At 35.3% G+C, this 13,400-nt stretch overlaps 1 long non-coding RNA gene across 1 annotated transcript; it reads right to left on the reverse strand.

Annotated features, from left to right (window-relative positions):
* Window positions 1-11,921: 11,921 nt before the first annotated feature.
* On the reverse strand, window positions 11,922-12,969 carry LOC128290355 (uncharacterized). Its single transcript, XR_008280118.1, has 2 exons — window positions 12,934-12,969; window positions 11,922-12,181 (listed from the first exon to the last, which is right to left on the reverse strand). It is a non-coding gene; the product is annotated as an uncharacterized LOC128290355 (long non-coding RNA).
* Between the last annotated feature and the right edge of the window lie 431 nt (window positions 12,970-13,400).

Raw genomic sequence — 13,400 nt, forward strand, 5'->3', positions numbered from 1 at the left:
ATTGATTAATTAAATATAGGAATAAATTAGGTGGCAAAAGTTAAATTATTCACGTCAGTTGAGGCGGAAGACTTTGTAGTATATATGGTGTATGATATGCATATGCATATGTAATATTTTAAAATATTTTTATTTATTTAAAATTAAAAATATAATAATTTTATAAATTATCATCTAATCCTAGGGTTAAAAAAACTAAGTAAAATTAAAAATCAGCCCGGGCTAAAACGTTACGTAGAAGTTAGAAACAAACCTTATCACTTAAACCTCGCCTTAAATTAGGCAATTTATTCCAAAAATGGGAGATTTTAGACACATTTATTCTTTTCAAAAAATATTTCTATTAAAAAAAACCATTATCTGTCCATCGAAAAAACTTGTAATATATACTAGTTTTTCAAAAGAGAAATGCGGTTTCAATTGTTTCTGATCTGTCCCTCCTTAATAAAAATGAATTTTCTTTCTCTTGCTCACTGGTCTTCTTATATATTCATCTTCTCTTCTGTTCAGGCAACTCAATTTTCGCTTTCACTTTTTATTAATTTTCTTCAACAGAAACTTGTTAATTATCTCTTTCTTGAATCTGGGTTTTCCCCTTTCCTCTTTTTATTTTAGGGTTTTTGGTTGAGTTCAAATTTCAATTCTGGATTTGTGTTCCTATATCGGGTATGTTCTTTACTGACAGAACAAATACGTTATGATTGTTTCTCTCTTTCAGTATTAATTTATTCTTCATGAGTGCTTGATTAATTTATTTTATATATATATATATACAAACATTTGCAATTTAAATAGCAGAGTTTTATGTAAAAAAAAAAAATTGAGTTAAAAGTATTGCTTTCTGGTATTCATTTGCATGCATGGCAGATATGTGTTCATTCTTCACTGTGAACCTCGGGCAATCCGTTCCCTTTAAAACAAAATTAATTTTGCACTGTAATTTCATTTCTTTACGTAGAATTAGATCAAAATATGCAATCAGGAGTCATATTTTAACCTAATATTTATTTTATCACAATTTATATCTATGTTTTGAATTTTATTTATTATTATTATATTTATAATGTTCCATGAAATACTAAAATTGTATATATTTTCTCTTATGGAAAAAAGAAAAAAAAGAAAAAAAACAGGGTTTTGAGATGCAAATATCTGAAAGATAAGATACTGGAAAACCTAGCTGTTCTTGAAGCTCGATGATTTAAAACCCTATTCTTGACTTTACAGATATCGTTCCATTTCTTTTTTCTCTTTCATTTCTCTATTTATCACCTAATTTTGTTACCTTTTTTTTACAAAAGAAATTAAGAAAACCCAAAGCCAGTTTGAACGATCCAAACCGAAAACCCAATTTTCTTGTATGATGGCATCAAGCGTCGTCGTTTCTTCACCCTCTTCTTCTTTGATCAGTGATTACATCGGTTCGGAGAGTTGCCTTCATCTTGATAACAACGAAGGCCCTCGCGGCGGCGGCGCCGGTGTTGTTGATTGCAGTCAAAGTCGTGGGAAGCGAGAACAACGGCTTCAGACGATTATTAAGAGAGAGATTCCGCCACCGATCCCGTCGCTGGCTCGTAACAACAACCTGCCTTGCCCGATGCCGTGGGTGTTGAAAAGGTATTACACAAGTGACGGACGGTTGATTCTCAAAGAAGAAAAAGTTAGATTCAATGACTATATTCGAGCTCACCGTTCCAATGGTCGTTTAACGTTGCACCTTGTTTCTTTCAATGAAAACTAATATGAGATTGAAGCGAAGGTCGACGAAGTGGCTGAAGTCAGTGAAACCGATAATATTAAAAATGGCGATGATGATAACAATGACAGCAAGGCCGTTGAAACTTTGGTTGAAGAGAATGAACCCCCTTAGATTGAAGAGTCAATAGTGAAAAGTCCATTGGTGAGACTCCATAAGAGAGTGGGATTTCAACAAACTGAGGAAAATTCTTGAAATACAGCAGCAGTGTAAGAGCAAGCCCCACGTGTTTTCTTGGTTTGCCACTCCACAGTTAATTAGGGTTTAACCAAAACTCCTCCAAAAAAGAGTGGTAATGTATCGATTTTCTGGGATAAATTGGAATCTGTACGCAGTACGGTTGAGCAGCTTTAGGCTTAGTGGGGTTTTTCCTATCTTCACTTTGAGTTCAAATATTCTGTATTTTTACTGAGATCCAACTCTATATAAAACATCAATAACACTCAGATTCAAGTTCAGAGTTGAGCCTGAGTTTTTCAATATTCTAATCTAATTATCATATCCCAATTCATACGTATTAAGAGCGCTGTTCATAATTCTATGGTTTAAGGTCTCGTTATCACCAAACAAGTTACAGGAGTCCATTGTACAATTTTTTATTTGTTAATGATTTTTTTCTCCATTTATGCATATAAAAGAGAAGATGTTAAATTATTATATGAAACAACAACAAAGTATAGCACTTACACGCCTACATTTTGACGAAAAACTAACTAGTTACAATCTTTTTCATGCTCATTTTAATTTGGATTGCTTACCATTTACAGTGCTTACAATGATCTGTTTAATATTCATGACATCAAATTCGATCCATTCTTCTAATTTCAAATAATTAATGTATGGAACTCATAAAGTGTAAAATCCACGATATAATAATTGTTTTTCTTAAAAAAGAAATCCTCCAATCAGATTTAATTATTTAAATAAAGTTAATATTATATGCCTTAACTAATTCAATGGAAAATTATGAATAACTCCTTTTTATCATTTATTTTTAATTAGCAAAAATCTTAATCAAGAGACATTAATTTTTTAACCCTCTTCAGATTAGATTTGACAAATTGAGCAAAAATAACAACCTAGCTATTTTTAAATGTATGGCTTAAAAATTCATTTTTTAATAATTTACCTTATAATGGTAAAAAAAAAATGTTTAATAAATAAAATATGAACTTTTTCTTTATGAATACTGTCAAGCCTCCAACTCAAATATTAAGAATCCTACAAGCATGTAAGATGAGATATTGTACTAAACCGAAATCTAAAATATCAAACGAATCTTAAGTATTCACAAAATTCCTATTAAAACTTAACATTTTTTTATGAGGAACCCCAGACCTGAAACTTGATTCTTATACTTAGAACCAAATCTGATTCGAAAAAATGAATGTTGGTATTTTCTTGAACATCGAAACTAAATCACAAATAAATAAAAATTAAGGATTAAAGAACAATAAAAAGGAAATAAAGAAACTAAAAATAATTTAAGGAAAATAGAAGAAAAAAAAAGATAGGACCTATCCTACGGTCCCTCTAATAAACAAAGTGATTAGCAATGAGGATTATGGAACAACTTCTTACCAACTCACTTGAAAACTTATTCCTAGCAAATTGGATTATTGGATCAAAAAGTCGAAACGCCACAACATCAAAATAATTTGATAAGTAGTAAACAACTCTTCAAACAAGAAAGTAGGAAAACCTCACGGTTTAATCTTATTAATAAAGCAAAAAATCTATGAATTATAAAAAGTATACCAAGTTATGTATTTATAGCCCAAAAATCTAAGAAATCCTAAAAGAAATAAAACTCTAATGATTTTTGTTTATGCATAAGTTGCAGTATAGTGCGTCATTTGATCTATTTTAGCAAAAAAAATACATTGATTATTTGATAATCCTTAAGCCTTAATTCGAGTAAAACAAGATTTAGTTATGCAACGGAATTCCAACAAGCAAAGTCCCAACTGTTTTAGAATCGTTTCTCATGGATTATGATGAGCATCATAACAATACTATGGCTAATATTAGTGAGCATTTTGGCTGAAGATAATGATAACTTACCTAGTTGACTTTATTAATATTGGAAATGGTGGACATCAACTTGCACATATGATAATATTAAATTGTTATCCTACTTATCTGTTCAAAGGTGGCAACTACAGCAGCAACATGCATGCAACCATGCAATCATGCACGAGCATGCAAGTGACCAAGCATCACAGCTGAAGCATGCTATTGTCCAAGGAGTAATTCGATTGGCATGTCCATGTGACAGTTGACTTTTGTTGTTTCAATGTAACCTTTTGTATTTGCGAAGGTTTAGTTAGATGCGTAGTTGTTTAGGAAGTCATTATACTGATTTAACATGTTATTTACTTGCACAAGCAAGCTTTGTTTTTTACCAATGTAATCCATCTACTTATGTACATGTAATTTGAACTTTTCAAGTAATGAGAGTTGCCAACTTGTTTTCTCAATTTGTTCATCCGATTTTGCTTCTGTTTTGAGCTTTCAAACACAAAATTTCTTGCTTGTTTCATTGATCATTTGATTGAAATTTAACACATACTTCGTCCGGGATTATTGCTTTATTGCTCAAGCTTCAACAAGAGCTTCATATTTCATCCGGATAACTTTGTTTTGTTTTTCATCCTGTGAAAAATTTCAACATATGGTATCAAGAGCCTGTTGTCTTTGAGGGCCTTGGTTGTGCACAAATTTGTGGCTGACTCGTGTTTGAAAGAAAGAAGCAGGAACTGTTGTTGTTGGCCTGTTTTTAGTTGCTGTAAGTATGAGCTTTTCACCACCACCACCCCCTGTTTTTGTTAGTGAAAACTACAATATCTGGGCTGTGAAAATGAGGACATACCTGCAAGCACATGCCTGTGGAATGTGGTCCAAAATGACACTGAACCACCTCCCTTGAGAGAAAACCCGACCATTGCTTAGATCAGGCAGTATAATGAAGATTGTGCAAAGAAGTACAAGGCCATGTCATGCCTTCAAAGTGGAGTTTCAGATGTGATCTTCACAAGAATAATGGCCTGTGACAGTCCAAAACAAGCATGGGACAAACTTAATGAGGAGTTTTAAGGATCAGAGAAGACCAGGCAACAACAACTAATAAACTTGAGAAGGGACTTCGAGAATCTGAGGATGAAGGAGTCAGAGACTATCAAGCAGTATGCTGATAGGATCATGGCTACAGTCAACAATATAAAACTGCTTGGGGATGATTTTAGTGACCAGAGGGTAGTTGAAAAAGTCATAACAACCCTGCCAGAGAAGTACGAATCAAAGATCTCTTCCTTGGAGTACTCGAGGGACCTATCGACTATTCCCTTGACAGATTTGATAAATGCTCTCTATGCACAAGAGCAAAGAAAAGCAAACAGAATGTAGGAGTATTCTGAGGGAGCTTTTCAGGCCAGAGGCAGAGAAGGCTCAAACTCGAGCTCAAGTTTCAAAGGCAAGAAGCCTTGGACAGAAAAGAAGGACAAGGGCAATAAAGAAGCTACCAAAAGAAAGTTTCCACCTTGTGCTCATTGCAAGAAGACCACTCACCTTGAAAAATACTACTGGTACATGCTTGACATTCAGTGTAGAGGCTGCAAACAGCTTGGACACATTAAAAAAGTCTGCAAAAACAAGCCAAAACCACAACTACACCATCAGAATCAAGCTCAGACTGTTGAAGATGTTGAAGCAAAGGAAGAGCATGTCTTCACAGCTTCTTGTTTTGCAAGCTCAAGCAAGGTTAGCAAGATGTGGCTGATTGATAGTGGATGTACATATCACATGGCATCAAATAGAAGCATGTTCAAGGAACTTGACACCACCTTTGTGTCCAAAGTCAGAATAGGGAATGGTGAACTCATAGAGGCCAAAGGCAAAGGTAAGGTTGTGATTGGTACAAAGTCAGGTAACAAAACCATCTCTGAGGTTCTTTATGTACTTGAAATTGACCAAAATTTGCTGAGTGTTGGTCAGCTACTGGAGAAGGTGTATTCTCTCATTTTTGAAGGCAAGGTTTGTGTGATCAAAGATGCTATTGACCAGGTGTTAGCAACAGTAACCATGAATGATCGAAGCTTCACTTTAGATGTGAATCAGCTAGAACCAAAGACATATGTGGCTGATGAATCAAGTTTGTGGCATAGGAGGCTGGGCCATGTGAACTACAAGTCACTTGGCCTGCTGCACAAAATGAGCCTGGTAGAAAACATATCCTGGATTGAAGCAAAGAAGGATGTGTGTGAAATGTGTCAACTTGGTAAGCAGACCAGACTGCCCTTTCCAGTCAACAAGCTTAAAGAGCTTAAGAGAGGCTCCAACTGGTCCATACAGACATTTGTGGACCTATGAAAGCCACCTCCCTGAATAGCAACAGGTACTTTGCACTGTTCATTGATGATTGCACCAGATTTTGTTGGGTAAGCTTTCTAAAGAAAAAGTCAGATGTTGCTGACTTCTTTTGCAAGTTCAAAGCATTGGCTAAGAACCAAGCCAGTTGCAAGCTGAAATGCTTAAGGTCAGATAATGGAACTAAGTATGTGTCTTAAAGGTTCCAAAAGATATGTGATGATGCTGGAATTCAACACCAACTAACAACCATCTATGCACCACAGAAAAATGGTGTTTGTGAGAGAAAAAAACAAGATAGTTCTTGATATGGCTAGGTGTCTATTGTTTGAGGCTGAAATGCTTAACAACTTTTGGGCTGAGGTAGTAAACATATCTGTTACTTGCTGAACAGACTGCCAACTAATGCAGTGAGGGGTAAAACACCATTTGAAGCCTGGTTTGGACAAAAACCAATAGTGTCACACTTGAAGGTATTTGGTTGTTTGTGCTATACATTGGTTCCAGTAGAGAAAATGACTAAGCTTGAAAAAAGGTTCATGCCAAGGGTGTTTGTAGGCTACAGCAATATGAATAAGGGTTATAGGATCTTTAATCCATAGACCAAGAAGATCATTGTAAGCAGGGATGTAAAGTTTAATGAAGAAGGGCACTGGAAATGGGATGGAACTGATGCAAGCCTGCTTGAGGAAGACCAGAATAATCCTGACCTGCAGCCTACTGAGACTGAAGCTGATGCTGAAGATGATTATGATGATGCACCTATTCGAGACACTAGAGCACTGGCAGACATCTATGAAAGGTATGCCATGACCATAGTTGAGCCATCCTGCTATGCTGAGGCTACAAAAGAGAACTATTAGCAAGAGGCTATGGAAGCTGAATTGAGAATGATTCAAAAAAATGACACATGGGAGCTGGTCAATAGGCCTGCAAATAGAAATGTTATTGGTGTCAAATGGGTGTTCAGGACCAAGAACAATGCGGATGGGTCACTGAACAAGCACAAGGCTAGGTTGGTTGTGAAAGGCTACAGTCAACAGCAATGGGTCGATTTCTTTGAAACCTTTGCACCTGTTGCAAGGTTGGACACCATAAGGCTACTATTTGCCTTAGCAGCTCAAAAACAGTGGAAAGTGCACCAATTAGATGTGAGATTAGCATTTTTAAATGGATTTATCAAAGAAGAAATCTTCATTGAGCAGCCTAAAGGATTTGAGGTCTCTGGTGAGGAACATAAGGTCTATAGGCTCAAGAAGGCCTTGTATGGTCTAAAACAGGCTCCAAGGTCCTGGTATGATAGAATCGATGCTTACTTGTCAAGGCTCGGGTTCAAAAAGAGCATAAGTGAGCCTAATCTTTATGTCAAGAAAGCTAGAGAGGAGACATTGCTGATTGTGTCATTGTATGTTAATTACTTGCTGGTCACTAGCAGCAAAGGCAAGCTGATTAAAGACTTCAAGAAGCAAATGCAAGACATTTTTGAGATGACTGATCTTGGCTTGATGACATACTTCCTTGGCATGGAGGTAAATCAGAAAGAAAAAGGGATTTTTATAAGCCAACAAGCCTTTGCATTGAAAGTTCTAAGCAAATTCAGCATGTCAAAGTACAAGCCTGTTAGGACACTTGTTGCACTAAGAGAGAAGCTGTCAAGCACAAGTGAATATGATTGAGTTGATGAAAAGGGGTATAGAAGTTTGGTTGGTTGTCTATTCTACCTGACAGCAACAAGGCCAGATATCCTGTATGCTGTTAGCCTACTTTTGAGGTTCATGCACTGCCACAATGTTGTACATTTTAAAGCAGCAAAAAGGGTCCTAAGATATGTCAAAAGGACTTTGAATTTTGGTGTGAAGTTTGGAAGAGCAGAGGAGCTGAAACTTGTTGGTTATTCAGACAGTGACTGGGCTGGCTCAGTTGATGATATGAAGAGCACATCAGGCTACTTCTTTAGTCTAGGCTCAAGTGTTTTTAGTTGGAGTTCAAAGAAGCAACAAACAGTGGCTCAATCCACTGCTGAGGCTGAGTATATTGCAGCTGCTATTGCTGTTAACCAAGCCATTTGTCTTAGAAAACTACTGGATGACTTGAATGCAAATCAGATGGAAGCAACTGAGATTAAGGTTGATAACCAGTCTGCTATTGCCATTGCCAAGAACCCTGTGTTCCATAGTAAAATGAAGCATTTCAAGATTAGATATCACTTTGTGAGAGAGGCAAAATTGGCCAAGGAAATTTGCTTGGTACATTGTTGTTCGAGGGATCAACTTGCTGATGTTCTGACCAAGCCATTGGCTACTGCAAAGTTCGAGTGTTTGAGGAAGGAAATTGGAGTTAGCTGCTTAGTAGCCAAAGAGGAGTGTTCAAAGGTCGCAACTACAGCAGCAACATGCATGCAACCATGTAATCATGCACAAGCATGCAAGTGACCGAGCATCACAGCTAAAGCATGCTATTGTCCAAGGAGTAATTCGATTGGCATGTCCATGTGACAGTTGGCTTTTGTTGTTTCAATGTAACCTTTTGTATTTGCTAAGGTTTAGTTAGATGCTTAGCTGTTTAGGAAGTCATTATACTAATTTAACAGGTTATTTACTTGCACAAGCAAGCTTTGTTTTTTACCAATGTAATCTATCTACTTATGTACATGTAATTTGAACTTTTCAAGTAATGAAAGTTGCCAACTTGTTCTCTCAATTTTTTCATCTGATTTTGCTTCTGTTTTGAGCTCTCAAACACAAAATTTCTTTGCTTGTTTCATTGATCATTTGATTGAAATTTAACACATACTTCATCCGGGAGCTTCAACAGGAGCTTCATATTTCATCCGGATAACTTTGTTTTGTTTTTCATCCTGTGAAAAATTCCAACATCATCTCTTGAATAAAAGTCCATTTCACCAATACTTTATAGACTACGAATAGGCAATATACTTGTAAGATTGAGATACAGAGTTGTGCTGTTCAGTTTAGATTGTAATGAGCACTTTAGGTGCTTTGTATTTTTACATTTGAGTGGTTTGTTTCTATCGAGGAAAGGTGAGTGAGTAATGAGCTCATTAAGTGATACAATAGTGAGGTTGCAACGAGTTGTAATCGGATTAAGTTTGAATCATATATTTTATTGGGAGAGTATATATAGTGAATTCATTTTTTAGTAACGCCTCACAAATGTAAGTTAAGTCTGATCTATGTTAAGAACTTTCCTTATTCTGAACTTTCATTCTTCTTATTTATACTTATTAGTGTACCAATAAGTGTGCTTACCACAACATCCGACTTCATTAAAAAATGTATTTTTAGATAGTGATGGGACTGGCTCTTTGATCACAGTGGTCGACTTCTTCATTAAGTGTACTTCTACCTGGAAGACAAGCTCTCTACTTATGAGGAATAATTAGTTGGATGGGTCAAATATCACAATTATGCCAAGAAAAATGACAATTTAAACTTGTAAAGATGTACTTAAATATCAATAAGAATAGTCTTTAAACACATAAGAAAAACACAAATAAAGTATGTTTCACTAACTCTGAATACACCTTTTTATCATCATTTTTCTTCATCATTCCATGGTAAAATTTTAAATTTTTCATCACTCTTGTGTTGGATGTTTAACGGTCCTATGGAATTGACAATACATAGGACTGGATTTTTCTCCCTTAGTAGGTTGACGTTCAACTTTAGGCAGACGAACACTACCTTCATTCACCCATTTGTTCAAGAGTTCAAGTACTTTTTTCGTAAAGTATAGGAACGATGGTGGAGAGTCTCTTCCATCACAATTAAGTTTCGGTTCCTTAAATAATTTCTCTTTATTTGAAGCAAAATAAGCCATCCTCTTTTTGGTGAAAGTGATATTTTCATCTCTTATGTCCCACGATAGTATCATTGGTTCTTCTTGCAACCTCTACCAAACAATAAAGAGAAGGCAATGGAAAATTTTGTAAGTAAAGTTGGAATCATCAAACATTCCTTGGATACACACCTTAACCAACTCTTTCTCATCATGAGCTTCGTATACATTTAAAACTTTCTCTCTAAATCATTGGATGTAACACAACATAATCTTTTGGTCTTTGATTTTCCCTAGCTACCTAAGTCAACAAGACTAACTTTCTCCTAAATTGAAAAGAACTTTTAACCAAACTTTGGACAAATCTAGCTCCATGATTCCTCAAAACAAGGTTCAAGATTCAGATACCAAGTATATGCCTTCTCTATCAGGGGCTTAACATTTCTTTTATCTTTAAATTATTATCCAACACTAGAACTTCTAGCATATCTATAAATTTTATCAAATGCTCGCAAGCATCACCAGACTTGCGCCATTGTATTGTTTAAATTTAGGACTAGTGTAGTCCTTAATATATAGCTTAGTAGCTTAGTCGGGTATGGCAATTTAAGGTCAAACTCAGAGGAACTAAGACTTTTTTTTCTTTTAAAAACATTTGAAGTTTATTTTTTATGACAAAACTTTGGGTTTTAGAGGGTTGTGCCACTAAAAAGAAAGCTTTAGCCTGGGAGTTTATGGCAACATGGTTTCTGCTGGAAGCAAATAAGGTGCAGGAGGTAGGAGTGTTGGTTGCACCAATTGTCATGGAAAGCATGGGGTTTGAAGCATTATATATGTTTTCTCCTTTTCTATTTCAAATAGGGGTAACTCTGGCAAAAGTGTTTGTAATGGGAGGGATATGAGAAGGGGTGCTATTAGAAGCGGATGTGAGCTAGGAGTTGGTTTCCACCATCTTTTTGTTATTCTACTACAACATTTGCATCCTCTCCTCAATTGTCTTCATCCTTTTCGTCAAGTCTTTAATATATGAAAGGATTAAATTATTTGAATTTCCAACATCCTTCATAGCTTATGGTGAAGCTAAAAGGAATAAGGTTGGTGTTTCATTAAATGAAATTGCTCCTCCCCAGTGGAGTTGCCAAAATGCAGGTTTTTTTTTTTTAAGTGAAGAGATATTATAGACCAGTTAAACCAAGTGTCATAGAGAGATGGCAGGAGTTGAAAGCGATAAATAGTTAGGGACGATAAAAACTATTGTAAAACTGAAGGTTAGGAACTAGTAGTTGTTTATTGAGGCATGAGAATCACTGTCCTTAAGGATATTTGTAACACCCCCTTACCCGAGACCGTCGCCGGAGTCGAGCACGAGGCATTAACAGACTTAAATTACCACTTAAACAATTTCAAACAATTTATTTTACCTTTCGTAATAAACTGCCCATCTACATCATAGTCGCTAAAAAATTCATATCTCGAGTTACGAAATCAAAATTAAAATCCGTAAATTTTTCCTGAAACTAGACTCATATATATATTTAATAATTCTTTTTCTAGAATTTTTGGTCAGGTCAATTAGTACAGTTTATTAGTTGAATTTTCCCCTGTTTTAGTGTTCGACTGCTCTGACCTCTATTCACTACAAATCACTTTTATCTCTATAAAATATTGATATGACTATGCCGTTTATTTCTATTAAAAGTAGACTCAATAAGGAATCTATAAATATAAAGTATGACTCCTAATTATTTGTTTACAATTTTTAGTGAATTTATAAAGTCAAAATAGGGGATTCAGAAACCGCTCTAACCCTGTTCCACCAAAACCCAAATATCTCATGAAATAAAACTCATTTACCTGTTTTGTTTCTTTCATATGAAAATATACTTAATAAGATTCAACTTCATATTTTAATCACCATCTAATTCTGTATCTACTATTTTTAGTGATTTTTCAAACTCACGTCATTGCTGCTGTATGATACTGTTTTATAGCAAATTTCACCTTTTTATGAATTTCCATGGATTAGATAACACATTAAGCATGCATAACACCAAATATGATCTTGATTAGCCATTCTAATGGCTAATCATTACCAAACATTTCCTTACCACCCAATAGCTATATCATAAGATCATATACACAAAATGATTATAATGCTATACACGCCATACTCAAAATATACAAGCCACTATACCAAAATGGTCCACGGATAGTGTGAACGAGCCTCCAACCGTTCCCAATTTCCGAGCTGGCTTATCAAAACTACAAAGAATGGAAAGGAGGGAGAAAGCATAAATGCTTAGTAAGTTCACATGTAAATAGCAAGTAACATAATCATGCAATCCAACATAAAACATCATTTGCATAAATATCACCAAGACATTCATGTTACATTTGCATTTACTATCTTACCACGATTTCATCATACCAAGTTCTCAACCCGAGGGTTTAAGCGCATACCTATCCAATTTTCTCATTCACCACACTTACCAACATGTCACCTTCGTCTTAAGTGTTCTCCTTATTCACTTAAGATTCACCCGTTAAACACATCGGAATATAATTTGGATACACAGATTGTATGCACATAAGTTCCATACCCGTGGCTAAACAAACTCAATAGTCTGCGGAAATTATGTAGCCAAGCTACCATGTAACCCGCCCATAAGCAAACTCGGACTCAACTCAACGGGCTCAGGCATTCGCATCCATAAGTGAACTCAGACTCAACTCAACGAGTTCGGATGCCTAGTTACATCTCACGAACTCGGACTCAACTCAACGAGTTTGGAACTCAAATATCCTAGTGACATGTCACTTGTATCCTAATCTATTCCCAAGGTTCAAACGGGATTTTCCTCAATCACACATCTTTGCAGTCTCACATAATTTGCATATTACTAAATAATAATCCACAAAGCATAATATTTCATGATAATAATCATCATATCATATAAATAACATTAAATTACTTAAAATGACAATTATGTTACTACATTTACACATGAACTTACCTCGAAACAAAATGTTAGAAATCAAGCCTATTCCTCGTAAACTTTATTTTTCCCTTGATCAGGACTCGAATCTTGTTTCTCTTGATCTAAAATGCCAAATTAATTTATTCAATTTACATATTCATCAAAACAGCCCCTAATACGGCTCAGATAAAAATTACCATTTTACCCCTAGCATTTCAATTATTTACAATTGAGTCCTTAAGTTTGTACAATGAGTTACATGCATTTCCCATGACATCTAGGCATAGCCGAATTTCCTAGTGTCCATAACAGCCCAAATTTCACACTAAAAATCAGATTTTACCATCAATTTTACCCTTTTTACAATTAAGTCCCTTTTTAGGTGTTTTCACATAAAACTACTAGGTAAAAGTCGTTAAACACACATCAAACCATCATATTCCTTCATTATTCATCAAAATACAATTATGTCACAAATGGGTAAATTTTCATACATGCATCCT

This window comes from Gossypium arboreum, chromosome 3 (assembly GCF_025698485.1).
Source record: "Gossypium arboreum isolate Shixiya-1 chromosome 3, ASM2569848v2, whole genome shotgun sequence".
NCBI classification, from domain to species: Eukaryota; Viridiplantae; Streptophyta; class Magnoliopsida; order Malvales; family Malvaceae; genus Gossypium; species Gossypium arboreum.